Consider the following 27,740-nt stretch of genomic DNA (forward strand, 5'->3'; position numbering starts at 1 on the left):
GTCACCGTGGATGTTGTCGCTGTGGGGGGGGGAGCGGAGTCTTGCGCCATTGCCCCGACGGCCCCGGGCACGGAGGCAGTGGGGGGGGGGCCGGCACAGGGGACCCCAAATCGTTCTCGGGGCCCCGATGGGGATTCTCTCCCCACGCCTACGGCCCGAGGTTTCGCCGGAGCGTCGCGGCGGCGGTTGAATCGGGAGGGTGACGGTCCTCCCGGGAAGTGCTCCCCTCACCCCAGTCGCGCTCCCTACTTCCCCCGCCCCACTTCTCTCCGTTTTTCGTTTTTCCTCCTCCAGGCGTTTTAGACGTAGTCTTAACTACGCCTAAAATTAAGACGAGCCGATCACCCTAGTTGCTCTTTCGGCGGAAATAAAAGGATGGGGGAGAAATTAAACATGAGGTTTCTTTTTTGGGAGGGGTTCGCGCACACGACTCTGATGGAAGCCAAGGATAGCAGCCGTTTACCCGGGAAGGACGAGGTGTTACTTTGGGGAAACGCCCTCCGGGGCTGGGCTCTCCGGGAAGGTAGGTGTTGCTCCGTGTTTCAGGTGTGGGTGTTGCAGCGCCCCGCGGGGTGCTAGGGCTACCTTTCGGAGCCTCCCTCGGTTTTTCTCTGTCCACCTCCCCCGCCCCTCCGCTCAGTTTATTTTTGCTCAGGGAAGTAGTAAATGTGACCCTAAACCGAAAAAGAGAATAACGTTTGCATTCAATAAAAATGATGTCTTTCAGCCGGTCCTCCCTGGCTTTTGACTGCAGAGCCAGGCCAGGCAAGGCAAAGCGTCGCGTCGCGCCCTCCGATGCTGGCATTTCTTTGGGACTTTTTAAAAGCTGACATCGGTGCTGGTTACAAACCTCACTGGCTGAACTGTGGTGTCTGCATAGAGACTGGCTCTCACTGCAACAAGGGCTGCCCAGGAAGCGAGGTTTAACTTTGACCTTTGGAATACATCGCATGATGTTTTCCAGGCTGACTTACTGCCTAATTGGATTCAAGTAGCCTGGTATTAAGTCCAGTTTATGCAGGTTAACCAGGGATCCATAGGCAGAAAATTGAGCTTGTCGAACTCAGTATAGTCCTGGTCAGTTGTGTTTTCTTACTGCATTGTTGCTGTCGCTGAATGGTAATAAAGTCCAGGGATCTCCACAATGAAACTGGGCTCTGGAACCACACAGACCTGAGTTTGAAACCAGGGTTTCAAGCTGGTTTATTCAGTCTTGACCCCCTGCCAAGAATTTGCATTTCCACCCCAGGTATACTGAATCAGAATTTACAGTTTAACAAGATATACGTAGATTCTGATTCACCACATCTGGGGTGGAAATGCAAGTTTTCCGCAGGGGGTTGAACTGGACCAGGTCTAAGCCCTGTTTGAAACCAAGCAACCCCCTTACACACACACACACATTAACCATGTGACCTTGGGCAGGTTAACTTAACCTACCTCTTTGAACCTTAGTTCCCTCACCTGTAAGGTGGGAGCTATAATGCCATTTCATTAATAATTGGCAAGTTGGTCTGATGTGGTCCTCAGTAGATGCCCAGCATATGATAGTGTTAGTCTCAGAGAAAGGGGGTGGTACAAGGTAGAACTGTGAACCTCTCCAGGGTTTAGAATATCAGCAACAACAAAAATAATAGCTAATGTTTATGTAGCACCTGTGTTGTGTCAGGCACGGTTCTAGGTTATACATATCATCTAATTTAATCCCTATAATCAGCCCCTGAAGTTGGTATTATCCATATACTCATATTGCATGTCAGGAATTTGAAGCACAGACATGTCATGTTACTAGTGAGTGGCAGGAGCCCCGGTGGCGCAGGGGTTAAGCAGGTCAGCTGTTAACCAAGAGGCTGGCAGTTTGAATCCACCAGCTACTCCTTGGAAACCAGGTGGGGCAGGTGAGTGGCTGAATTAGGATTCAAACCTAGACAGCCAGTCTAGTCTGCACACTTAGCCTCTACTCTCTTCCTTGAAACCCCCTTTTGAGTGAGACACTCTGGGGAGGAGCTTTTTCCTCTCCAACTTTGGAATGGTACCACCTTATGAGAGTGAGTTTCCTGTCATTGAAGGTATTCAGGTGAAGGCTGGGTAGCCTCCTGGCTGAAGATACTTTGTGTGTGTTGAGGATGAGGTTCAGTTCCAGAGGTTCTGTGAATTGTCATTTTAGGGGGAAGCCACGCATGTTTTAAGTTTGGGTTAGCACGTCACATCTAGACTGCAATGAATCTGACCTTTTAGGTTTTGATGGGGGGTCAAATATGTGGTGAAACCCATGTGAAATTGCACTACGGATTAGTAAGTAAACACAAGTAACCCTGTGCGTACCTTGCTTACTGTCCCGCCCTTGAGACACCTGCCACACCTGCCACATTTTGGGTACAGGGAAGACGAGCAGGGGCCACTCTTCGGCAGTGGCTTTTTTGGGATCTTGCATGTTGTGCATTACTCTCTGCAGCCAAAACACTGAACAGAGTTCGCATGTCCTTGAGACCTGGGGTATAATACACTCATAACACCTCACCGGTCATCTCACTTAATCCACCCAGCATCTCCTTAAGGGTAGGCCAAGCCTCGAAGCATCCTCCCATTTGGGAGGCTGAAACATCGGAGTTTTGGAGAGAAAGTCAGACAACCACAGGCAGCTGAGCTGGGTTCTCTTCCTGCTGTAAAAGCAGAGGCCCCTTAGGTGGGCAGTAGACACTTTGAGGAGTGTGTAGTCTATCCAGTACCTGATGAGGCCCATTGTCAATCACCTGGGGAGCATGTAAATTGCCAAATACGGTTTCCCAAGCTGCCAATTTCTGTACAGCCCTTTACAGCCCATGAGCTAAGAAGAATTTGTGCAGATGAATATCACAATTGATTGGATAATAGGGAACACAAGCTTTGAACTTCAATTATGTGAAATATCCCCCCAAAATATAGTTCCATTTGTCTTAATGGACCTGTGTTACAAAAAATTGTACTCTGTTATCTTTTGAGTTTTACCAATAAATTTGTGGAATTTTGTTTTCTCTTGTTACGTAAGTACCGACATAATAGCCTCAATTTTGTCTTTGGCAAAATTTACTGTCTGGCCTTTTTACAGAAGAAGTTTGCTAATCCCTGGTTTAGCAACCTGGGGGACCCTGGGTGTTTTTGTTTTTTTTTTAAAGTATGTGGCAAGCCATGCATTCAGGTGGTGCCTTGAGGGTCTTTCTTTCTAGCCCTTTGAGGTATGACCTTGTACGTGGTTGGAGCTAGTGAGAATCAGCCTGGATCGGAGCACTCTGGAGAAATGGTGCATGTTATTTAGTATTAAACACTTCTCTCTCTCCAGAAGTTCTGTGCAACCAACTGAAATTCTTTATGTTGCATACTTAGAATATTTCAAAAGGCTTTTGCATGTCCTGTAGTTGAATGGTTACTCTTCAGTGTTGCTGTCTAGAGGGAAGAGGCTTTGAACTGCAACGATTCTAGCTTTGAGGCCTGTGGAAGGTGCAGCATCTGTGTACCTGGTAGCTGACATCAGATCCTCAGAACACAGATAATTGAAAACCACAGATAGTCCTGGAATCTCTAGTTTTGGTCTGCTGCTCTTCCCACCATGCATGTTGCCTGGGGAACTAACCAGCAGCAAAGTGGCTTTGAGTTTTAGAGCCCTGATTTCTACCTCCAGCCTCTTCTGCCTGAGCTGATGTGCAGAAGGAACAGATAAAGATCCACTGGGCAAAGAGTTGGAGGAGCGAATCCCAAGGGATGAATTCCTGTCCCATAACTGCGGCCTGTACTTATAGGACAGCAACCGACGGACCAGTTTCCTCTCCCAGACGCTGCTATACCACTAGCCTCTCAAGGTGACTTACTCTAGACTTAACACAATTGAGCCTTTGGGACTGGTCATCCCAGAGCTTTAGTCCAAATTTGTTACACCACTTTGAAATAAAAAAACTTGGGGCTGTTGATGACCTTTTATGGAGGTTGCATAGGATTCTCAACAGATGTTTCCGTACCTCCCTCCGTACCTTCTCTACCCTGGTGTAGTCACTTGAGCAAGGAGAGAAAGCTTGCTGCTGAGTGGTGGTTGAATAAACATGGCTCTGTTGTTTGGCCTGAGATCTTAGTTTAAGAGGAAGCTCTTTGCTCTGGTGTCCAGAGGGGGTGCTCCCTTTCAGGCATTTTCTGCCACCTCCCGCCTCATTTTCATCTGCCTACTCTCTGCTCTAGCTGCTTCTCTAGTCTCTAGGAATTACCCTCCACTTTTAGTCCCCTATCCTGGCCGTCCTTCTCCCACAAACGAAGAGAGGCATGGGCCTGACTCTGAATCTGGTATTACATTGGAACAGAATTACATGATGAACGAGAAATACCTAACAATGATATTTTCGTAAAAGAGATGGACTCTGGCAGGAATGAAGACTTGCGAAGACATCTGTTGTTAGTAACATTCTTTGAACCCAGCTGAGTAAAGCACTGTGGCCTTGGGCCACCTTCGTAGGTTGGAAGCAGCCACAATGTATATAGAGCCAGTTGTCCTGATGATATTTGTTAATACAAAGTCTGTAAACAAGGCAAAATTGCCTCTCTTCTACCACACCAAGCCTTGTCCTGAGCCACACCCTGTATCCCTGGTGTTTTCACTCTAGTTTATGTTCTTGTAGCTTTCCAGCTGCCCGGGTGCACTCATCTACTTACCGTACGATTACTCTAACATGGTTCAGGTCAGCGCTGTTTTCCCCAGATGTGTTTGCACTTGGGGATTCTGGTTTGGTGAGGAAGTTATCAGAGAACTGTTAAAAGACCTGGGTTCTGGTCTCCCCTGTGCTGGTAACTAACTTGGACAAGTTGTTCAGTGTCTTTGGGCTCCTGTTTTTTCCCTCTCTAAAATGTGGGTGTTGAATTAAATCAGTGACTTTCAAACCCTTTGGTCCTAACAGTGAGAAATAGATTTTATACCACTACCCAGTATATGCGTACATAGACCTTACAGGAAAAAGGTTTCATGAAACAGTAGGCTCCTTTACTGTGTGTAAATCAGTTTCCATTTAAAACAAAACAATTAACTGCATTTGACCCATAAATTGATTTCAATTCTAATTAATGTTAGGAAGACATTAAAAAAGGCAGATAAGAAGGCTCCTTCATCCTCAGATACCTTGTGGTTTGATTTTAGAGGATGAGGGGATATGTGGTAGCTTGGTGAAATCTCTCCACAGAGGGTCAGTATTAATTTCTCCTGCTTTTAAACCAGCCTGTCCCTGGGTCCTGTGTTCTCAAGCTGGTCTCCTTAATTGTACCTCTTCCCTATCCCAAACCTCATGACATTAAGGAATCATCATCCCAAATTCCTGACCCAGATGGGTGCCTTCCAAGTTCCCTGGCTGTGCCAGTGGTCCTTGGCCGGCCATGTTCCCCCAGCCCCTTCTTGGGGTCTTGTCACCCAGTGCCCTCCATCTCTGAAGTGTGCCACGCCTGTGGAAGAAGCCTTAGGGCTCCCACATTTTCCAGCACTGAGGCGATAAGTGTAGAGAAAAGAAAAGAACGCCCTGATGAAGCCCTTGACTTCTGCTCCCACCCAGATGGCCTGGTTGTGTGTCTGTTTCCCCCACTTACAGCCGTGGGCGTTGGGCAAGTCTCTTCTCACAATGCCTTTTGGCCTCTGTAAAATGAGGGTGTAATAGTACCTACCACACAGTCTGGTCCCTGGGTGGTGAAAACAGTTAACATGCTTGGCTGCTAGCCAAAAGGTTGGAAGTTCTAGTCCGCTCACAGACGTCTTGAAAGAAGTACCTGGTGATCTACTTCTGAAACACCAGCCATTTAAAGCCCCATGGAGCACGGTTCTACTTTGACACACATGGGGTCACCAGGACTGGGAATCTATTCCACAGCAATTTTTTTTTTTTTTAACCACACAGTCTGGCACAGGGAAAGCATTCAATAAACATTAGCTGTGTTGTTACTGTGGTCTGTTCCCACTAACACCATAGTTGACATTCATTTAAAAATACGCATTACTTTGTCTAAAAGACATTATATTAAAAAGTAACAGTTGGGTGAGTGGGAAAGGTTAGAAGCTACAGTTTCAAACTTGACAGAAGAGTAATTTTTTTCTTGCAAGAATTTCAGCAGCGAAGATGCTGTTTCTAGATCTGGATATAGGGATAGCATCTAAACATGGAGCCACCTTGGCATTGGATTCCAGGTAGCTTCTGCTGGGGGTAGTGTCATGACTTGCCACTCCCTGAGCAACTCCTTTTCTCTGGACCTACACTCTTCATACCACCCACTGGCCCCCCACCCTTCCCCTATAAGCTGGTGACCTCGCCCTTACAGAGAATCAAAGCCTCTTGGTTTGCCTAAGAAATTTCTAGACCAAACCTGCCTAAATCTGTGCCCAGCTCAACTGTCTTTTGGGTCTCATCTGCTCCTGCCCTTCACTCTTCCTTGCATTCTTCCTCCTGGGCATCTAGCCACTGCTCTCATTTGGATCCTTCTCAAGCTTGGAATGTTTCTTCCATCTTAAAAAAGCAAACAAGGCCTCGCCCAGTCCTGCATCCCACCTTAGCTACTGCCCCGACACTTCGCTTTTACATCCACACTTGACTGTAACCACTCCCTCCCCTCTCTCATGCCTTAACCCTGTTGGACTGGTTTGCTTCCTAAATAGCTCCTAGAATCCCAACAGCCTTTGCCATCTTCTATTACATGACTCCTCAGTAGCAGCAATCGGCACCCTTGACCTTGGTAAAAATTATATTCCCCCCCCCCCCATGCTCTCCATTTCTCTGGTTTTTCTCCTGCTCTTGCCATTTCTCAGTTTCTGGTGCCCTTTTGCCCCCCCCCCCCCAACGCCTATGCAGCCATGAGATACTGGACTCTTGTCACAGCTGGGGCCTGGGCCCTCGTATCCTGTGTTCCCTCCCCAGGAAATCGTGTTCTCACTGTCAGTGTACATATCATCCATGCATTGCTGGGATATACTATTTACATCTAGGGCCCCAGCAGCCTCTTGGCTAAGGTTGGGACCCACCTGATGTCTCCTCTTGGGTGTCCAAAATCATTCCACACTCAACATGTCCAAATGGAAACCATGACCTCTGCCCCTTCCCCCCCAATCTTTCCATCCATCACAGTTCCTATCGATGCAAAATCATCATCCTTTACTGCTTGCCAGCTGGTCTCTATGTCACAGCCTGGCCTCTGAAGCCGCTTCAAACTTCAGACAGAATGATCGTATGAAAACATAGATGTAATCATGTCACCCCATCCTTAAAATCCACATCGTTCTTAAGATAAAGCCTAAAATCCTTAATAAGGCCAACAAGGTTCTGCACAGTTGGCCCTTGCCAGCCCCTTGCTCTCATCTTTTTCCCTTGCTGCTGCTCTCTGCCCTGGCCGCCTTCTTAATTAGTGGATTTATCTCAAATCTACTCCACACTATTAGCATCTAATCATCTTTACCATCTCCTGCTTCATCTGCCATTCCTCAGGTCAGGGCCTGGTCTCTTTGGTATAAAATTCCTAAGGAGCTTTTTCTGCAAAGTGCTTCAGTTTGTAATTGTTGTTAGATGCTGTCGAGTTGACTTTTGACTCACAGCTACCCCATGTGACAGAGTAGAACTGCCCCAGAGGGTTTTCTAGGCTGTGATCTTTCCGGGAGCAAATGGCCAGGTTTTTCTGCTGCAGAGCTGCTTGTATGGGTTGGAACTGCCAAGCTTTCGCTTAGCAGCCGAGTGCTTAACCATTGTGCCACCCGGGCTCTAGTTTGTAATTATACATTCCTAAATGTGATTAATTAGCATATCTGTCTGCCTTTGTAGCTGGTAAACCATGTGATGTCAGGGGCCTATTACTGCTCATCATTGTGTGTCCTCAGAGCTGAGTACGGCACTTGTCAAGTGGTGGGCATTCTAGAAGTATTGATTGACTGAAGGAACCTCGGTTCTTATACAGTCTTGTCACTTTCATCACCCACTGTCTGGTAAACCAAGCACGAAGCCACCAAAAGAAAGCATCTGAAACAAAGCACCAGTTTGGTGCCCACAGCTTTTCCCTGGATGGTAGGAGTTTCTAACTGAGCTTGCCTCTGAGGTGGGCAGCATTGCTCCTCAAGCCCAGTGGACTTCAGACTTTTTGTTTATCAGTAACAAATTTGAACGTGAGTGCCAGTATGCCTACCTTTTAGTTATTGATTATATACAGTACAGATAGGTATGTTATGTACAACATAAAACCTAACATGAAGAAAGTAGAATTTACAAAGGATGAAGTAAAAGAATGTTAAAAGTGCTAATATTTTCATCCTATGCCCACGTAGATTGTCTTAGGCAATCCACTTAGGAGAGCACCGCTTTCTCATCAATCGCTTGCTTTATTTTCAGTTTGGTTACAAAAGTTCATACTGGGAAAGACATGTCCGTACCTTGCCAAGCACCGCTTCCTTGTTAAGATCTTCCCAGCTCTTGGTGTGTGATGGGCAGGGATGGAGGACATTCATAACCCACCTCTGATAGACAGGAAAGATCCAATGGCCTGCCTGAGACCCCCAGCGAATCTAGGGCCCATTGCTGTGTCCGCTGAGTGCTGCCTGACTAGGCTGTGAGTGCAGACGTGCCAACTCACCCTCACCGTCCCCAAGCGTCCAGCAAAGGCAAACCCTGAGCTACCCCTGCGGGTCTCCAGAGAGGCCCAGAAGTGTCTAAGGGGGGAGGAGGATTCCTTAGATTTAGGGTCGGTAGGTGGAGAGGCTTTCTCCTTCTTATCCTTAGGCTGGGATAAACAAAAGGCAGGACCTGCTACAGGCTGGAAGAGCTGGAATGGAGGGCAGAGGGGAAGCCTGAAGGAGATCAGCCTGCCAGTGTTTCTCTGTGGCTTGTGGACACAACCCAGGAGCAAAGCTGTACTTTGCTCTGCAGCCAACAGTACCCAGAAGGTCTGTATGGCTGGGTTTTGCTGCCTCCTGCGCAGTGATGAGAATGGGGGTGTGTGTGCATGTGCGTGTGTGTGTGGGTAGAGGGGTGATAGGGTTAAGGTAAGGACCTGCAATAAAATGAGAGGGGTTACCTTTAGGTATTTTCAGAGGTCATATGTGGGGGGACACATTATATACAATCAGCTTCCACCGTAAACATTCGCTGGTCCCAGGTGGTGTGGCTGTGGAGGGAAGGGCTACGGGAGCCCACTTTCACTGGCGTGTATGCCCAGCATCTGGAGTGATGCAGGGAATTAGATGAATGCTACCTAAGTACGCAGCAAATTCAGTTTACTGAATCCAGTTCCTGTGTCCTGGGTGGGTGGGGGAGGTGCCTGGATATGGCAGAGTGGCTACAGACCGATAGTATTGCCAAAATCAAGATGGCAGGAAGGAAGGTATGTGGTTATCAAAGCGCCTTTCAGCCCCAGCTGTGTGTGGGAACTACCTGAGGAGCATTTTAAGAAATTCCCAGGCTTTACCCCAGTCAGTCTCTGAGGATGGGGTCCAGTCTGTGGGTTTGCAGAACGCTCCAGAGGGGGACTTGTAAAGCACAGCTGGGAATGACCACACCGAGATAGGTGTGGAATTTCACAGCAGGTAGGAAGAAGTAAACTGAATGCATGTGAAAGAGGAGGAAAATGAAACAGAAAGCAAGAAATAGAAAGAAGGGTGCAGGATCTAACCTGCTGGGGTGCAGGCATCTTCTCTCGCACACACCCCTTACAGCCGTTCCAAATTCACACTCCTGGCCACGTCTGAGGTCATCACATTTGTGATTTTTCATTTATCTGTATCTCATGAGGTCACTACTGGAGTGTTGAGTGGAATTTATTAAGCAAGACTGGAACTTTGGCCCATCCTAAAGCTCCAGGAGATTGAGAGGCCACCGGACCCTTTGGAAGAAGAAGGGGGGGCCCCAGGGTCAAGCAGCCGGGTGTAGTGGGCAGAGCTGAGGTTTGCGAGCTCCATTGCTTGAGGCTCTCGGGCAGTTGCCTTATCTATAAAATGGTGAATAAAAGTAGTACCTGCCCTTCAGGGGTTATTATCAGGACTGAAGGAAAGATGGTTTGAGCCAGGTGTGGTGTGGACAGCCCCTGAGTGTTCATAGATTCTGACTGGCCCCGGCCTGAATGGGAGGGGGGCGGCCAGCTGCTCTGAACCATGCGCTCGCCAGGTGTTGGAGCTTGTGTGTGGTGGGAGCTGTTCTTAGAACTGTTTTTATCCCTGAAGGAGGCCTCACTTGGAGCTGCTGAAGCAAGTGGGAGGGGGCAGATGGGGCCTGGGACAGGGGACAGAGCCCCCAACTTTTGTTGAGGTGGGACTGGAGAGACAGCCAGGCTACAGACATTCGCTGCCCCGGGCCTCCCTTTCCCGTCATGGGGGAGCCCTCAGCCTGGCTTCCCTTTTCTGTAGCAGTCACCTGGAGGCATCAGCCCCTCCAGCCTCTCAGCTCCCTCCTGGCTGTAGAACTCTGGGCCCGCCCCTCCCAATTCTTTATCTGTCGTTCAGACAGCACTTGAGAAGGGGCCCTTCTCCAGGAAGTCTTCCTTGACTCACTGGAAGAGAGGAAGCTAGTTGTGTCCATTCAATCTGACATAAGAGCACATCTCCAGGGCTTGCAGGTCACGCTGTGCTCTCGGCTAATTCTGGGAGTGCCTAGCACCTCGTTTGGTGTGCACTTGTGGCTCTGCTTTCCGTTGGCTCTGGTCAGCATCTCTCTCTGTGCCCCGTGCCAGAGGGCAGCGTTGACGGTTTGCAGAACCCTGCGTGACTTCCTTGCGGCTGGGGATGTCGGGAAGGCTGTATGATGACGTCAGATGTGGCTGTCCAGCCTCCTGCCTGGCTGCCTGTGGGAAGGATCTGCCTGTTCTGGCTCTGGGACCTGCTCCATATGGAGAACCAAACTGGCCGGCACCGTTACCAGCGAGTTCCTTCCACTTCTACATGTTTTCCTTTCGCCATGGAGATTTGGGTGTACCTGGGGTGTGGCCTAGGAAGAGTGAGGACAGGCATACATTTTTAGAAACCCCCCCCAGCTGTCTCTGGCAGGCCTTTAGCCTGTCTGCAGAGGTTGGCCTGGGGCCATGAGTAGTTCTGCTCCTTTAGTCTCCATCCAGTTTGCTGCTTGGTTGCAGACATGCCGTTGTGTGTCTTGGTTGAATACTGGTATGTCTGAGTCTAAGCTGGTCTGTGGGCCTAGAGGAAGATAGCTCTCCAGAGCTGCTGTTTGGGATGGGGGTAGAGGAGCAGGCCTGGGAGCTGGTGGGGGCAGGGGGAAAGCTAAAATGAAAAATCAACCTCTCAAAGCTGAAGGGGCGCAGGGCAGGCAGCGGCCTCCATAGGCACTCTGGAGTCTTCTGGAGTCTTCCGTCAGTTCTAGTGGCCAGTGTGGTCATCGTCAGGAGCAGCCGATGAGCAGCCTCAGAGCAAGGTCAGATGGGGAAGTGAGCATGTGCCTCTGTTTGCCCAGTGGCCAAAGACTCCAGCAAGGTCTGGATTGTGGTCTGAGAGGTGTCTGCTGCATCAGAAACCAGACTTGAATCTGGCCAATGCCTTGTTAGCCCCAGGAGGCTTATTACAGCCACAAATGTCCCTGATGATGGGCAGCACTTGGCCAGCCTGCATCTCATGTTAACGAGGGTCATAGGGGTGATGTCTGCAAACAAAGTATGGTGGAGGGGTAAGTGCCAAGATCACCAAATAGTAGTAAATGGAGATGTGCAGGACTGGAAGCCCTTGTGTTTCTGACAGACCCCCAGCTTCAGCAAACTCATCTATTTGCTCATTCAGTTAACACATATTGATTGAATGCCCACTGTGTGTCAGGTTCTGTTCTAGGCATTGTGGGTAGGGCAGTCAACTGGACAAACATCATCTGTTCTAACCTCATGGAACTTCAGTTGCAAGGGCGAGACAGTCAGTAAACCATCCACAAAGGCATAGCTGCTGGTGTGATACATGCCACAAAGACAAAGCTGTGTTAAGGGGGTGGGTGATCCAGAAAGCCACCTGCAGGTGGCTTTGGAGCAGGTAGTCAAGTGACCCACACTGGACTTCCGGCCCCCGTGAGCCAGAACCTTAGAATGTCTGACCTGGAATTACCTTAGGAGTCACCTTCCCAGTGAGGGGGCTGAGGCCCAGTGAGGTGAAGATGTGAGTTCCTGAGGTGATTGACAGGAAAGATGGAATGATACAAAAGAGGGACAGAATATGACAACTGGCTAGTGGTCTCTGCTCACACCCAGCCTTAGGCATTTCCCCAGGCCAGCTGACCTTCTTGTCTTTTCTTTCCAGAATGTCTTAGTTCTCATACTTTGAAAGAGTTGTACTTCCAAATTGCATTTATTAACAATAATTTATTTTCTCATTTACGGCTGAGTGTATTTGTGGAGAGGGTGGGCAAAAGTTAACCAAACATGTCTAACTCCCCATCAGCCCTCCAGGCAAGGATTAACTAACGACCTGGAGTGGGTCTTATTCCGGCCTAGGCAGAGATGCTGCCCCTTTTTGGTAAACCCAAACTCTCAATACAGATCAGAGCAGGATTTCCATTGGTCTTTTTGAAAAGTCAGTGTTCTTCAGTGTTCCGTACTACTTTCTGGATTCCAGCTGGACCTTCCAGCCCTTCCCACCTGGTTTGCCGGAGGGTGAGGGAGGTGGTCAAGAAGTCTTTGGGTGGGCTGGAGAGACCCTCCAGATGCTGCTGACCAAAGATTGTGAGGCTAGACTCAGAGGGCCTCCAGGGCTTAAGGAGGAGTGAGGCCCACAGTTAAGTCAGAGGTCCTAAGTCCAGCTGCTGACCCACCTCTCCCTCCCAGGGACCAGGATGAGCCATAGTTGGCTGGTAGTTTTCATCTAGAAGCAGGTATCCTATATGAATTTGAAAGGAGCTTCGAGTAAAATAAGAATTTGTTAGTCTGTTAGGAAAACAGCTTCCCAGTATCATGGGGTGGAATAGTGTGATGAGTCCCCTCCTAAGGATCTTTGATAATGGAACACTTCTGTCCACCTGTCTCCCCATCCGTCGTACCCCTCTGGGGGCTGCAGCCACTGACCACACCGTGCTGCCCAGCACCTCCGTGTTTGCTTTTCTCACCCGGCATGCCCCATTCTTTCTTCTCTGCTGACAAGCCACTCATTATTCAGGGCTCAAATGCATCTGTCTCGTCCCCCTGCTGTAAGCGTCTAAAGAGAAGGCATTACATTTTCGTCTTTTTGCTCAATGTTGAGAAAGAATAGTGTCTTTTCTGTATGTCATGTTTATTTTTATGTTGAGTACCTATGTGCCAGACACCACATGTAATCTTATTTCATCTGTACAGAAGCGCTGTACGATGAGTGGGATAGCTCTCGTTTGAGCAGATGAGGGAACTGAGGCTCAGAAAGTTTAGGTAACTAGCCCAAGGTCACAAAGTACTGAGGATCTGTTCTTGGGTACAAAGCCAGGTCGTTGGACTTCAGAGCTGTGCATGTAACCTCAAATCTCTGCTTCAATTTCCTGCCACCTCTCCTCCTAATCACTTGGGGGCTGCTGAGAGTATGGAAACGCTCTAGACTGCTGACTTCTGTCCCTCACTCTTGTCTATCGTCAAGTCCTGGGAAAGTGAAATAGATCAGGCTGAAATTTCTTAATTTTTTTTTTTAAAAAGATGTTTTGTTGTAGAATAAGACACCAAAAAGTAAACAAAATAAACATACTGTTCAATGATTCTTTTCCTTCTGATTCCCCTCCCCACCTTTTAAATGCTGATTTCACACTCTCAGGAAAACCCCCATCAAATCAGCTTGCCATGTGCGGGCCCATAACTTTCAGTGGCAGGGTGCTTAATAATGCGTCTGGTTTCCCCCTACAGCTCTGACATTCTTCGAACACTGGGGCCGGGCACGGAGATGAGACACATATCAGGGTGCCTCAGAGATACTAAAGACTGCCTGAAAAGCCCCCTGTGGGTGGTTAGTTGGAGGTGGGAGAGAGGCCAAATCATTTTCCAGTAAAAGGAGGCTAAAACATAATTGAGGAGTCCCTGGGTGGCACAAGGGGTTGAATGCTGGCCTATTGACTGAAAGGTTGGTGGTTGAAACCCACCAGAGACACCTCAGAAATAAAGCCTGGTGATCTGCACCCAAAAGGCCACAGCCTTGAAAACCCTTTAGAGCAGTTCTACTCCACACACATGGGCTTGTCATGAGTCACAATCAACTTGAAGAACAACAACAAGACATAATTTGGGACTTCCTGCTGCTTCAAAGAATAAGTAGCAGTGTATTCCAACTTTAAGAAAAGGGTGGCGGTGGTGGTGGTTGAGTGGGCATGAGAATGCTTCGTGTTTTGTCTGGAACACCTTGCTGCCTTTGGCATCAGCTAGAACCTTCTGGGATGGGAGGAAGCGTATTCCTTATTGAGCACCTACTGCAAGCCTTGTCCACTGCTTGGTACTTGGCGTCACCTTTTTGATCCTTTGGAGCACCCCTGAGGTATAAGTGTGGCCACCCATTTCCAGGCAAGGAGGCTGGCTCAGAGAGATCAAATGTCTCTTAGGGACCCTGAACAACCACTGTAGGAACAGTCCCTTCTCTTGCTTGTCCCTCCCAGTTTGGACACTGGGGGCAGAAGATAAGGATACCTTTATCATTGTATAACAGTCCCCAGGGCCTGGCATAGTGCCTGGCATTTAGTAGGTTCTGAGTAGCATTTATTGAATGAATGGAGATTAAGTAACTTGTCCACATGGGTAGACAGTGGTGACCCCGTTTGGGCCAGGGGACCCCAGTGCTCTGTGACTGCCGCCCTGTAGGTCAGAAGTGATATCTGTTTTCAGCTCCTTTGTTAATCAGCAGGGTGAATGCAAAATGACATGCGTAAGATTATTCATTGCAAAATTATTCAAGCAAAAGATTGGAAGCAACCCAAATACCTATCAGTAAGGACTGGTTAAGAAAAACGGTGATATATCTACCCAATGGACCACCATGTAGTTGAAAATAAGAAATAAGGAAGGTGTTTTTGTACTGATATTAAATGAATGCCATGAAAAAAGGCAAGATAAAGAATGGTATATAATATGGTAGTTTGGGGTAAAAAGGAGAAAAATCAGATTCTGAATTTGTATATGTGTAAACAGACTCTAAAACGATAACTTACTGGTAGGGTGGTTAACTGGACAGACGGACAACAGGTGGAAGGGAGAAGTAACATTTTTTTAAACTTTCTGGTTTTAAAACTATGTGAATGAGTGCGTTAACTTATTTGAAAAGTTTAAAAGGAAGAAATAACAGGTGTCTTTAGACCAGTTATTTGACATCATCTGGGCTTCAGCCTCCCCTCTGTACTGTTGAGGGGCTGGACTGGATTGAGGCCTTTTAGTTTGTGGTGTGTATTGTGCTTTTCTGTGCCTTTCTTCGGTATTTTCAGGAAACCCTGACCCTCTCCTAGGATGGTCCATGGGCCCTTCTGCTGGTGGCCCAGCCTGGCCCTCTTGATTCAGTTAGGACCTTGGCAGGCCATGTCTCACCCCTAAGGTGAGCCTGGAGCTGAATCAGCTCAGAGTGTTTGAGAAAGGCAGGGTGGGGCGGAGTGCAGGGAGCCTTCCACGCAGGTGTTCCTGACACTCTGTCTTGGTGTGACTCCGTTGGTTCTTCTCCCTAAGTGAAGGGTTACGGGGAAGAGAGACTGTTCTGGAGCATATTGGCAGAGTGCTGCAGTTTAATAGGAAGGAGAAATGGCAGATTGTTTGTCCCTAGGTTATTTTGAATGCTTTTCAGTTTGGTAAACATGTATTGAGAGCGAAGTGCAGTGCACTGTGGGGGATCCAGAGTTGCCTAGCACCCGGTCTCTGCTCTCTGGGGTGTGAAGTCTTGGACAAGAGACTTGCCCTTACTATTCAACACAGTAACCTCCAGGACAGTCTGGCTTACACGTTGCTTTCATAGCCATTACCTCATTCAGTCCCGCGGGAACTTGTGAGGTTGATAGGGACTCTTCTCCCCATTTTACAGATGAAGAAATTGAGTTTCAGTGTGAAGTCCTATCCAAAGTCACACAGTTCCTGAGTAGCAAACCCTAGAATGAAACTAGACTTCCCGGCTACTTCCCATGCCCAAACACTCAACATAATCAAAACATTTTCCTGGGGGATATTGCCCAGGGGTGTAGCTTACGCTCACTGTGTGTGTGAGTGCAGCTCTGAATAATCCTTTACTTTTTTTTTTTTTTGCTGTTTTTTTCCTTGAGGCAGGGCAAGGGAAGCATCAGGCTTATGGCTGGGCCTTGAGTCTTACCTTCTTTGCTAAGGTCCAAACAGTTCTTCCACTGTCTGTGGAAACCTCATCAGCCCATGACCAGTTACGCATTAACCCATTGCTGCCTAGGCTATTCCAACTCATAGTGACCCCACAGGACAGAGTAGGGCTGCTCCATAGGGTTTACAGGGAGTGGTTGGTGGATTTGAACTGCCGACCTTTTAGTTAACAGCCATGCTCTTAACCATAGTGCCACCAGGGCTCCGTGCAGAATGTCCCATGTGTCCATATGTATGTAAGGGTGCCTGTGACATACAAAAGCCTTCTCCCTGCCCGATTCCCACACTGACACCTCTTTCCCTTCCTTCTACAAATTCTTTTGTAGCTGCCTGGCCTCCTAGCTAATACCCGAAAGGGCCAAGCTTATTCCCATCTCAAGGCCTTTGCTCTTGGCTCTTCTCTGTGCCTAGAAGACTCTTCCTCAGGTGTTCGCGTGGCTTCAGGTTTCCTCTGAAAGCTCACCTTCTTGGATAGACCTTCTCTGACCACCCTCTGTAAAGAAAGCAGTGTCCCTTGCCACTCTTGCTGTGTATTCTTTTTTTTTTGTAGCATTTATGTACATCCTAATAGATACATGCATTCATTGGTTTATTATCTCATTTCCCCATTAGAATGAAAATCCAAAATCAAACCCAGTGCTGTCGAGTTGATTCTGACTCATAGCGACCTTAAAGAACAGAGTAGCCTCATATGGTTTCCAAGGCTGTAATATTTACGGAAGCAAACTGCCACATCTTTCTCCTGCAGAGTGGCTTTGTGAGTTTGAATGGCCAGCCTTTCGGTTAGCAAGCGGGTGCTTTAGCCACTGTGCCACCAGGGCTCTCCAGCATATAATCAGACAAACAAAAAACAAAACAAAATAAACCCATTGCCATCAAGTCAATTCCGACTTATAGTGACCCTATAGAACAGAGTAGAACTGTCCTATAAGGTTTCCAAGGAGCGGCTGGTAGATTCAAACTGCTGACCTTTTGGTTAGCAGCTGGCATATAATAGGCACTGTAAATATTGTTGAATGACTAAATTAGGAGCCATTAGCCTAAACAAGTGAGGAGCCCTGGTGGTGCAGTGGTTAAGTACTTGGCTGCTAACTGGAAGGTTGGTGGTTCGAACCCATCAGCCATTCTGCGGGAGAAAGATGTGGCAGTCTGCTTCCAGAAAGATTTATAGCCATGGAAACCCTATGGAGCAGTTCTGCCCTGTCCTATAGGGTCTCCATGAGTCAGAATCGACTTGACAGCAATGGGGAGGCTAAACAAGTAGGCTTCTTTAAAGAGGAAAGAATCAAAGTCAGCCATTTTAAGAGGTAGAAGAGACCCAGCTCCACCTCCTTGCAGGACTTCTTCGTACACTATTATTCATTCATTCATTTGGTAATCCTTCAGTACTCTTGATGTGTGACATCCTGTAAACAGTCACTTAGCAGCGGCTGCTCCATGTGCTCATAGGGGCAGGGAGCTCACTCATTGCCAGAGCAGCCCCTTCTTCTGTGGGACAGCCAGAATGAGTTAAACACCCTGTTGTACATGGGCAGAGAGCTGCTGCTGTGCAATTTCTGCACACTGGTGTTAGTCCTGGAAGCACCTGAGCCGCACAGAGTACATGCACTTCCACTGGCACATGATACCCCTTCAGATAGTTGGATAAAGATAGCACTCAGTGTCTCCCCACCCTCCGGCCCAAACATCACTAGTTCCTTCAATTGTTCCTCCAGTGGTCACAGCCTTCCTCACCCTGCTTGCCTTCCTCAAGTCAGCTCTTCCTCAATCTTCCCAATGCACAGAGTGGAATTTAAGAGTTGGTCACATCAGTGCACAGTGGTTTGGGCTCTGACCGAGGAACCTTGGTTCGTTCCACTTGTTTCTGTCAACATAGCCAGGGACGACCTTGTCTGTCATGGCTGCCACGGAGGGACCTCCTTCTCGTCCTCCTGAGGAAAATTAAAATCATTATGTCCTTTTTACGTTGTCTCTAGTCACCTAGCACCCCCTCCCTAACTCTTAAAGATACAAAAAGGTTGTGAGGCTTTTGCTTTTTGGCTTGTTTTTAGCATTTTAAGGTTAAAACAGCTGCAGACCTGTGAACAATTAACTGTTAATCTGTAACCTAATTTCAAAAACAGTAAGTATGGGTCAAGTTCTAGTTCCAGAACCCAAGTCAGCAGGGTGGGACTCAGGAAGTAAGACCTACAAAGCCCATAACCTTCTATTTTCCCTCCTTTTGACTGCCTTTGACTCAGTGTCTCTGTCTTTGTCTGTCCGTCCCTCTCCCTTGCCTGCTCTGTCTCTCTCCTGTCCTTCCAGCAGCCCTTTGGTTCCCCACTCCTGTGCTTCCTCATTCCACTGTTTCCCGTTTATCCCCCTTCCAGTTCATAGAAATACAGAACTCTTACTTAGCATTTCTTGCACTTCAATCACCAGTACCTTTAGCAGACTTACCCACTTAGGAAAACACCACATTTCACGTTTCTCTCAGGGAGAAAGAACCAAGATTAAATTGCTACTTAACACATGACCCTTGGCTAATTTGTTTTGTGGTCTTGGGTAGAAAAAACTCGCAGCCCAGCCTTAGGTTCTTTTGCACAGTTGGTCCCAGTTTTTGCCCAAACCAGTGGTTTCCAATTGGCGGCTGGACACTGGGCTTCAGTACCGTGGCATTTGCTCTGCTGCCGTCATTTTTGGATAGAGGTGGTGGGGAAGGAGGCCAAGGTCGAGGGTTTTATCTCTGAGGCCATTTGGCCTTTCCCTGCCTCATCTGTGCTTCCAGCCCTGCTGTAGGGTGTGGGTAGGCTGGGCGTGGGGGGAGATAAAGGGGACCGGGATCAGACCTTATTCTTTTGGGTGAGACCTGGGCTGTTTTCCTGACAGCCATTTTTATTTTCAGCGCCTCTTTCCTCTGCTGCGAGGAATTCACCATGGAGAGGCTGTGGCTTTGCAGTGTGGACCCGAAGTTAGGTGTTCTTGAGCACAGCCCAAAGCTGGATTCCACCATGGGCTGTGTGACCTTGGGTGAGCCACCTACCTTTGTCAGTTGCCCAGGAGAGTTGGATTGGATCCAGTGGTTCCCGAGAGGTGACAGTGATATGGGTCTTCTAACTCTTTGAAGCATTTTTTTAATAGCCAACTGGAAACCTGGCAGATCCCCACCTTGAGGCTGCAGGCATTCCTGTCTCTGAGTCTGAATGGTGTGGTGTCCTCTTAGAATGAGTTATGCTGGTGGGCTGGGCTGGGCAGAAGCTTTGATTTGCCAGCTCTTGTGTCTCTGATTAGTTTAACTGGGGAAATGAGTCAGCTTTGTTCCTCAGACAGTTCTGCCCAGGGGCCCACAGGGAGTGGGTGGGAGTCAAGGTCCCACCGGGCCCACAGCAGAGTCCCTGGGCTGGGCTGGGCCGGGCCATCTTTTCAGGCTTTGTTGGCCGTTAGGAAGCTGAGAAGGCTGGTGGAATTGCCTCAGCAGGCAGTCCTTGCTGTCCCCAAGCGGTTCTATAGAGGCTGGTTTCCCAGGAAGGATAGAGCAGGTAGAATTCCAGATGCCTGCATATCAGTGAGGCGATGCCTGGGGAAGAGCTTTGTAAACTGGACTGTGCTGAAGAAATGCCAGGTATGTCAACATTTTTCCACAGGTCAGGCAGGCTGGCAGAGGTGTGAGGCTGGGACGGGGCTCATTAATGGATGGCAACTCAGAATCCTACTCTGGATTTGCACTTGATCCCCATGGCCATTAAAGGCTTTTGAACAGGGGAGTGATGGGACGGAATGTGACATGATCAAAGCAACATTTTAGGAAGATTGGTCAGGATTTGAGGAGCCCTGGTGGCACAGTGGTTAAAGTGCTTGACTGCTAACCAAAAGGTTGGTGATTTGAACCCACCAGCCAGCCGCTCCACAGGAGAGAGACGTGGCAGTCTGCTTCCGTAAGGATTTACAGCCTTGGCAACTGTGGGTCAGTTCTCCCCTGCCCTATAGGGTCACTGTGGGTTGGAATGGACTTGCTGGCAGTGGGTTTGGTTAGGTCAGGATTTACCCCCTTTGCTCTCTAGGCCTTCTTGTGTCTGCTCATGGCTTCTCCTTTGCATGGGGACAGTGCTGTGGCTCTTTAATAAGATCATGGAGGACCGTGGTTCATTATGAACCACAGAAGTGGTAAGCTGGGAACGGGACCCCCTGAGTTGAGATGCCTGCTCCCTGTTGCCTAGAGGAGGTTGGAGGCACCTTGGCTGGCCTGTGCAATGGCAGGCATCAGATGGGACAGTGCCAGGCTCCCACATTTGGAACCCAGCGCCCTGGGCCTCAGGGGGCTCTTTTTGTGACCCCGGTGTGTTTTAAGAGACTACCTGATTGATTTTCACATTTCAGTGATTACCCGGGATAATTGCCCAGTGTCCCAGATTTCCTTTCTGGCATCCGTCAATGATGAATCCAGGGTTCCTTTGGTGCATAAAATCTTCTGCCTCCTTTTGGGGAACAGTGACTGAGTATGGGCCCACAGAACAATGAACTAGTAAGGATCTCATCTCTGCACCTGGGCTCCATTGTCCAATGGGCAGATTAGGGAACTGGCCAAAGCCCAGTGAGTGGAGGTGACTTCCCCAAGGGCACACAGCAAGTTAGCGGCAAAGAACCCAGGCCTGCCTCTCAGTGCTTCTTGTCCCTTCTCCTGGTTGCTGTTCAGATACTACCTGCTCGGACTAGTGCAGTCATTGGGCTCTGTCTCCAACTCCTGGTTCTCAGGCATTCCAGCATATACTGAAGGTAAAAAGGAACACCATTTAGGAGATGGAACCCAGGAAGTTCTCAATCAGTCCTGTCACACCTGCCAGCCAATTCCAAAACCCTTATCTACCCCTCGCCCACCACCCTGCCCCCGCCCCACCCCGTACCTCCCTACCTTCCCCCACAGCAAAGTCAGACCCAAGGCTTCTGCTCCTCCCTGGGCCCATTTCCCGCTGCTCAGAGAACATTGTTCTGCACACATGGGGCTGGGGCAGTCAGGGACGGCTTCCTGCAGGAGGTGGGACTGACGGGTCCTTGAAGTAGGAGCAGAATATAGATGTGGGAGGCAAGAGGTTTAATGGAAGCAAAGGCACAACATGAGGGAGGGGCCCAGCTCTGCTAGGGTTCGCCATCTAACCTGGCCCATTCGACAAGCCCAGAGCCTCTGCCCGGCACTTGCCTGGGCCATCAGATTACTGCCCTTGGCTGGAGGAAGCTGTGCTGTGGAACCAGCTTCTCAGCCTCTGCCAGGCAGAAACCAAGGACTCCCCACACCTGTGGGAGGAGTAGGTAGGAAGCCGGTTCCAGGCGGCTCAGGACGAGTTACAGGGTTTATGTTAATGCCTCCTTGCTGGCCCTCCCCCAGCCCGGCAGCTTAGCCTATACCCCAGCCCTGGCAGACAGCTTAATTACCGCTGCAGCGCGCCTCCGCTGAAATAATAAGGGATGGCGTCACCGCGTTCCCGCTGCCATGTGCTCCGCGCTGGGCCTTCAGAGCGCTATTGCAGAAAACAAAAACATTCAGGGACACGAGCTCCTTGGAGAGGTGGTTTTAATTTGTTTTTAATATAATGTGGGACCCTGCTCTTAGTTAAGCTGTTGAAAGATCTTTGAGAGATGTGGCATCCTGAGTCTTAGGTACTTGAGATTTGCAGAACCGCCTTCTGTTAGCAGACACTTGAAAGCTCGGTTAATCGATGGTCTTCCTTTGGGGACAGACTCTGATCCAGGTTGGTGGTGTGGTGTGGAGAAAAATCACCCAGCTCAGGGTTCCTGGACTAGGCCCAATTCTAGACCTTGCTTCTTCCTCTAAGAGAGCTAAACTAGACTGATGTTTTGCAAACTACAAAACCAAAAACAAAAAAAAAAAGTACCAAACCCGTTGCCATCAAATCATTTCTAACTCACAGCGATCCCATGTACTGCAGAGAAGAACTGCTCCATAGGGTTTCTTAGCAGTAATCTTTACAGAAGCAGATTGCCAGGCCTTTCTTCCCTAGCACCTTGGGAGCGTTGGAACTGCCAACTTTTAGGATAGTGGTCAAGGGCAAACCATTTGTGCCACTGAGGGGCCTTCTGGCAAACTATAGGTCACATTAAGAATGACCAAGAAAAGTAATAGAGAAGAATGATTGTAAGGGTAAGTTTCGTTTCGGTTGTATATACCTGTACACACTCAGAATCGTGTGTGCACTGAGCCAAGGGGTAGGATGGATTTCTTGCTGTGAGTGGTGATCAGAAAGCCACTGGCCTAGATGACCTTTAAGACCCTGCCAGCTTTTGAAATATCCAGCTCTTCCCCCAGAGCCTTGACTTTCCCCTCATGGAACATGACTGATGTTTATAGGTTTTGCCACACTTGTCTGTTGAGACAAAACCCATAGATTTTATGGTTAAAATGACAAAATCGCTAGCATCCATCACTGCTGTGTAACACCTTTGGGAAGCCTTTGTCTCCTCTGCCTTGGTGTCTCAAACAGCTTGGCCTTCTAGCTAGAAATGGATCTGCAGCAGGGGATGGCCCATTTAAAAGCTGACCTATTTAAAACCCATGAGCACTGAAAAACACGGGGTCAATTTGATTTGAGTCTTCTCTTCTGTGCAAAGACTGGAACTTGAAAACTAAATTGGTCAGGGACTGACAAGGTTGAAACCAAAGCTACAAATATTTATTGAATTCTTACTCAGTTGTAGGAAAAGAAAACCAAGGTTCTGTGTTAGTGGGAAAAGAAACACCAAGCAAACAATGCAAAAACACAGCCCTCGGCTGATCTGAAATTGAGGCGGTATGCTATGGGCACACCATCTTGGTTCTCCAAAGGGTTAAGATGCCTCGTGTTTTCCTAAGGAAGCCTTGCAGGCAATCTAGGTGACTCGGGTCTACTGGGCTGCCTCTCATCCCTACTCAGTGAGGTGGCTGTGGATGCAGGGAAAGGCAGGTGACTTCTTCCAAGCTGGGGACACTCTCAGTACATTATTTATGCCAGCCCTAGGAAATGGGGATTATTGTCGGAGAAAACTGGAGCTCAGAGAGGTAAGATGCCTTGCCCAAGGTCGCACAGCTAGTGACTAGAGAATTTGGATTTGAACCAGGTCTGTTTGACTCCAGAGTCAGCCTGCTGCCCCCAGGAAAGTAAACAGCAGTTCCCACTCTGAGCTTGCTTCTCTCTGGTTCCACCCTTCAGGAGGCTCCATTTACACCCAAGCTGTCCATTTTAATCAGGGTGGCCTTCACGGGCGTGTGGCCTGTGTAGTTGCTCAGGGCCCTGTACTTGGCTTAATGTGTTGCTGTCATCGTCTTGAAATTGTTAGTAATTTTTGATCAAGCAGCCCACATTTTCATTTTGCACAGGCACCGTAGATCATGTAGACAGTGTTGGTTTGCATCCCCTTCTAGGTCTTTCTGGGCCCCTCTGCACCTCTTTTTAGCATGCTCATCGTTTCTGTGGTGCAGGCGTTTGAAGAATGCACTCTGTCCTGACCTCAGTCTCGCTACCTGCCACATTAGACTGGCTGTTTACCGGCCCTTTGTCCCCTCCCGGCCCTCCACATCTCTTGCTGGCAGGGACCCCAGTCTTGGCTTGCAGTGGCCAGTGTGCCCTCAGCATTGGCCCAGGTGAGCAACACTGAAGGGGTGCCCTGTGCGGAGGGTGATTTATCACGGGGCTCTTGTTTGAAGATACCAGGTCCGGTGAGGGTGGCGGTGGGGGGATGTGTGCACAACTGACCTGGCCCCCCAGGGGCTATGCTTGAGTCCAGGCAGAAAATAAACACCTAAAAAAAGTTGTTTGTGAAAGGCAGGGCTCATTCAACACTTATTCAACTAGTGACGTAGAAATTTCGCAATGGTGTGACTCAGTTCTGCGTTCCCAGCTCCCAATGGTGTGCCTGGCACAACCAACAGGACATTTGTTAAGCAGTTGCCCTGGTGTCCGGCTGCCCGCTAGGCTGCTTACGGAGGACAGTCCCTGACCTCTAGGCGGATCGGGTGCTTAATACACGATTAAATGATTCATGCGGCGGCTGCCCTCGGGGCCCCAGAATGCTCCAGGATGCCCAGAGCTGGGTGTGGGAAGGTCCCTGGCTTCCTGGGGAGGGGACTTGAGCCAGATTTGTAGTGAGGGTGAGAGGTGGGGAGAAATGAGATGGGGGAATAGGGGAGAGGTCAAGAATGGGGGGCCTTGGAGGTCCTGCCTTAGGAACTTGACTTTTTTCTGGAGGCAGTGGGAAGCCAGGAATGTTTTCTAGGATGGAATTTGCACTTTATAGGCTAAACAGATATTACCATCCCCTTTTTGCAGGGGCAGAAGCTTGAGACCTCGGGGACAGAGCTTAGGGACATTCCGCCAGTTGGGTCCTTGGACTCCAAGTCAAGGTCTGTGTCCTATAGTCCAGGCTGCCTCCTCCTGACGATATCCGTCACTGCAGTCACAGAACCCCATTTTGAGGCAAAAGGAGGCTTGAAGTGACTTGAGGTGACAGAGACCAGGGCTGCAGTGTTGGGAACGGAAAGGAAAGGTCAAATTTAAGACGTTTTTTTAAGGACAAAATTTCAGTTTTGAAACAAGCAGCAGTTGTTCCTCAGAGTGATAAATAATGTTTTCATGTCTGTAATGGAGGTTTTAGCTCCTAGTCGTGAGAAGGACTGATACCACCTTGCTTTGGGGACAAGTTTTTCAGGAAATGCAGGAGGGACCTTCCACCCTCCCTTCCCACTGTCTGACTTCTGGGAACCTCCAGTTCCTCCCCATTGACACCTCTTGGGGCTAAATGAATAGTAGGGTTCCACTTGGGCGTTAACACTGGAGGAACGAAACTTGCAATCCTGTGAAGGTTTGGCTTTGGGGGCTGCGGAGCTCCTGGTACAGCGTAATTCCAGTTGCTGGACCAGAGAAGGTAACCACATTTTGGTATTTTTAAATAAGCCAGTGGAATTTTGAGAGAGTTTAAACTCAAAGTACAAGTTTTCGGTTTAATTTTAACTTTGTGCTTAGCTCACACCCAGGACTTGGCAGGCAAAATGGGCTTTAGTTTTTTTGTTTTGGGGTTTTTTTTTTTTTTTTTTTTTTTTGTCCTTTTTAAGCAGAACACACCCTGGATGTAAAAGAGTTGTTCTCTTTGCATTGGAGAGTTTCAGAGAGTGGCAGCCAGGCACAGATGAGAGGAAGTGGGTTGGAATTGCAGCAGAGTTCAGGGTCAGATGGATTGGAAGCTTCGAAATGTGCTAGCCTACCCAACCAGGAGGGGATTATCGGATAGGCAAGGTAAACATGGTGCTTACCAGATCATCTGTAGTGAACAGTTTCTAATTTTTTCACCACGTCAAAGATTTTGCTTCTAGGTATTGTTGGCATCTGTCTCTATACCATCCCCACAGCACCTTCCTACAGAACCAGAGCCTTTCAAATTTACAATCCCTGTCAGGGGCAGATGACCCAGGAAGCAGGGTCAGCATGGGCTTACTTGAGTTCACTTACTAATCTGTAGTGAACGGCTTCACTACCCTTCACTACAGAAGGGTAGCCCCCGGCGGAGGCAGGGGGTTGGACTGAATGACTCCACAGGTCAACTGTCAGGCAGGTGTTTCTGTTTTGTCTTGTTTGGTCTGTTTCTAACACCTGGGCAGTCCCCCGTGTAAGGCACCACCCTGCTTTACTCTGCGGGCTTTCCGTCACTTGGTTTGGGCTTTTTGGTGATATCAGCAACCTCCAGATCTAAGCCCTGCCCGTCCCATCTTATCTTTGATCTTGCCCCAAACAGTGGTGCGTCACCAGGAAGGAAATGCAGAAACAGTGGGGATTCCGGAGACCCCACCACCCAGACCGTTAACAGCCACCTGGTGGGTCAGAAACCACAGGGTTTCCCAAGGGCTGCTTAGGGAAGAGTGAGGTCCAGACCTCCTCTGGATTGCTGCTGCTTGGTGCAGCTTCATCTCAGCCAGGGCTGGCCTAGGCCTTGTGCTTTGGCTACTGAGGAAGTGTAACCAAGGTGGGGTCTGCTGGGAGTGGCACCCAACTGGCTGGTGGGGCAGTTAGAAGAGGGGCTAAAGGGGAGCAGCCAGGGTCAAGGGAACTTGGAGAATGGAGTTGGGAGTCTGGAAGAGCTTGGCTCCTCCATTTGGGAATGTTGGAGAAGCTGTCTGGGCACGCTCTTCATCTTACAGCCAGTACTGCCCAGCGCGGTCCAGTAGACACCCTCCTCTCTGACCATGTCATGGGACTTTTACCGTGGGGAGAATGCCCCATAAATACCCCATGGGGTAGTTGTGGGAACCAAGTGTGGTAATATGTGTGAAGGACTTAGAGTGTCCCTGGCTCATGACATGGGCTCAAAAAAGATCTGTTGACTATTAATGGAAAGTAGTAGTAGTAGTGGCATGCTCATTGTCCCTGGGGAGGAGTGGCCACCAGTTTAGATGTGGTGTTGGGAGCTGGGGACTGGTCTGGTCAACTCTGTAGAATTCCTAGGCAGTCTGTCCCCAGCAGTGTCCTCCACCTGGCGTCCCCAAGGCTGGGATGTCAGGCAGCATTGTGCCTCTCTAGGAAAGAGGCGGAGTTCCCTTGATGCCCCAGCAGCCCCCCCCACCCCTCACTGAGGCCCTACTCTCTCCTTGGCTGAGGACTAAGCAGAGAAGCCCTTGATCCACCTAGAAAAACCACATGTCTGAAATCTTTGAGGGTGGACTGGAATCCCTTCTCATATTTGTCTTTCTTTGGTGGAGCTTAAGGAATTCCCAGGGCCTTCCAAGGGAACCAGTTGCTAAAGAAGACCGTGGACCTTGTGATTCTAGTGTTTACTGCAAATGAAGGCAACGCTCCTCTCCCCCAGTGCAGTTAATCTCCCTCCATTTGCTCCGGTCCCCTAAGGCCTGGCTTCCTGGCTCTATACTGCTTCCCCTGCCTTAGGGCAGAAGGCCTGCAGCATTTAGTCCCAGGCACTCCGGCCAGTGACCTTGAGAAGGTGGCTTGACCTGGCCACCTGGCTTCTCCTGGGGGCTGAGGAGGTGGAGAAGGACTTATCTTCTCCTGTCCCAGAGCCAGTGGCAAGGTGGACCCTGGTGGCCAGTGCCCAGGCTGAGAGCTCCTTAGCTCTGGGAGAGAGCTGCCTTGCCCCTGCGCGCCTCCTCCGTGGGCTGTGCCAGATGGAACCTGCAAATTGCTGCTGTGCTGGGCAGAGCCATGCACCTCTATCCACTAGGGAAGGATGAAAACAGGGCAGCTGCAGGGCTCTGAGATCCAGATGTGCCCAGAGCTCCCCTGCTCTGCCTGCTGGCAGGAGTGGACTTGAGGGGGTAGGGGAGAGGGAGGGACAGCATGGTGTGGATCCTGTTCCCATGGCCTCTTCCATTAGTGAGAAGTCAGGATCTGTGTATGGAGTTCCCAGGGGGCAGTGTATCTAGTCGACATCGGAGTTTCCTAGAGGGCGGTAGGTAGGCGCAGGTCAGGGTGGCTGTGTTCTGGGCTGAAGGTACTCTGGGCCAAGCATTGTAGGGG

At 49.2% G+C, this 27,740-nt stretch overlaps 1 protein-coding gene across 3 annotated transcripts in view; it reads left to right on the plus strand.

Annotated features, from left to right (window-relative positions):
* ANP32A (acidic nuclear phosphoprotein 32 family member A) overlaps window positions 1–27,740 on the plus strand; it is a 40,270-nt gene that overhangs the window by 2,930 nt on the left and 9,600 nt on the right. The window lies entirely within an intron of this gene.

Source organism: Loxodonta africana, chromosome 13, assembly GCF_030014295.1.
Source record: "Loxodonta africana isolate mLoxAfr1 chromosome 13, mLoxAfr1.hap2, whole genome shotgun sequence".
Classification (NCBI taxonomy): domain Eukaryota; kingdom Metazoa; phylum Chordata; class Mammalia; order Proboscidea; family Elephantidae; genus Loxodonta; species Loxodonta africana.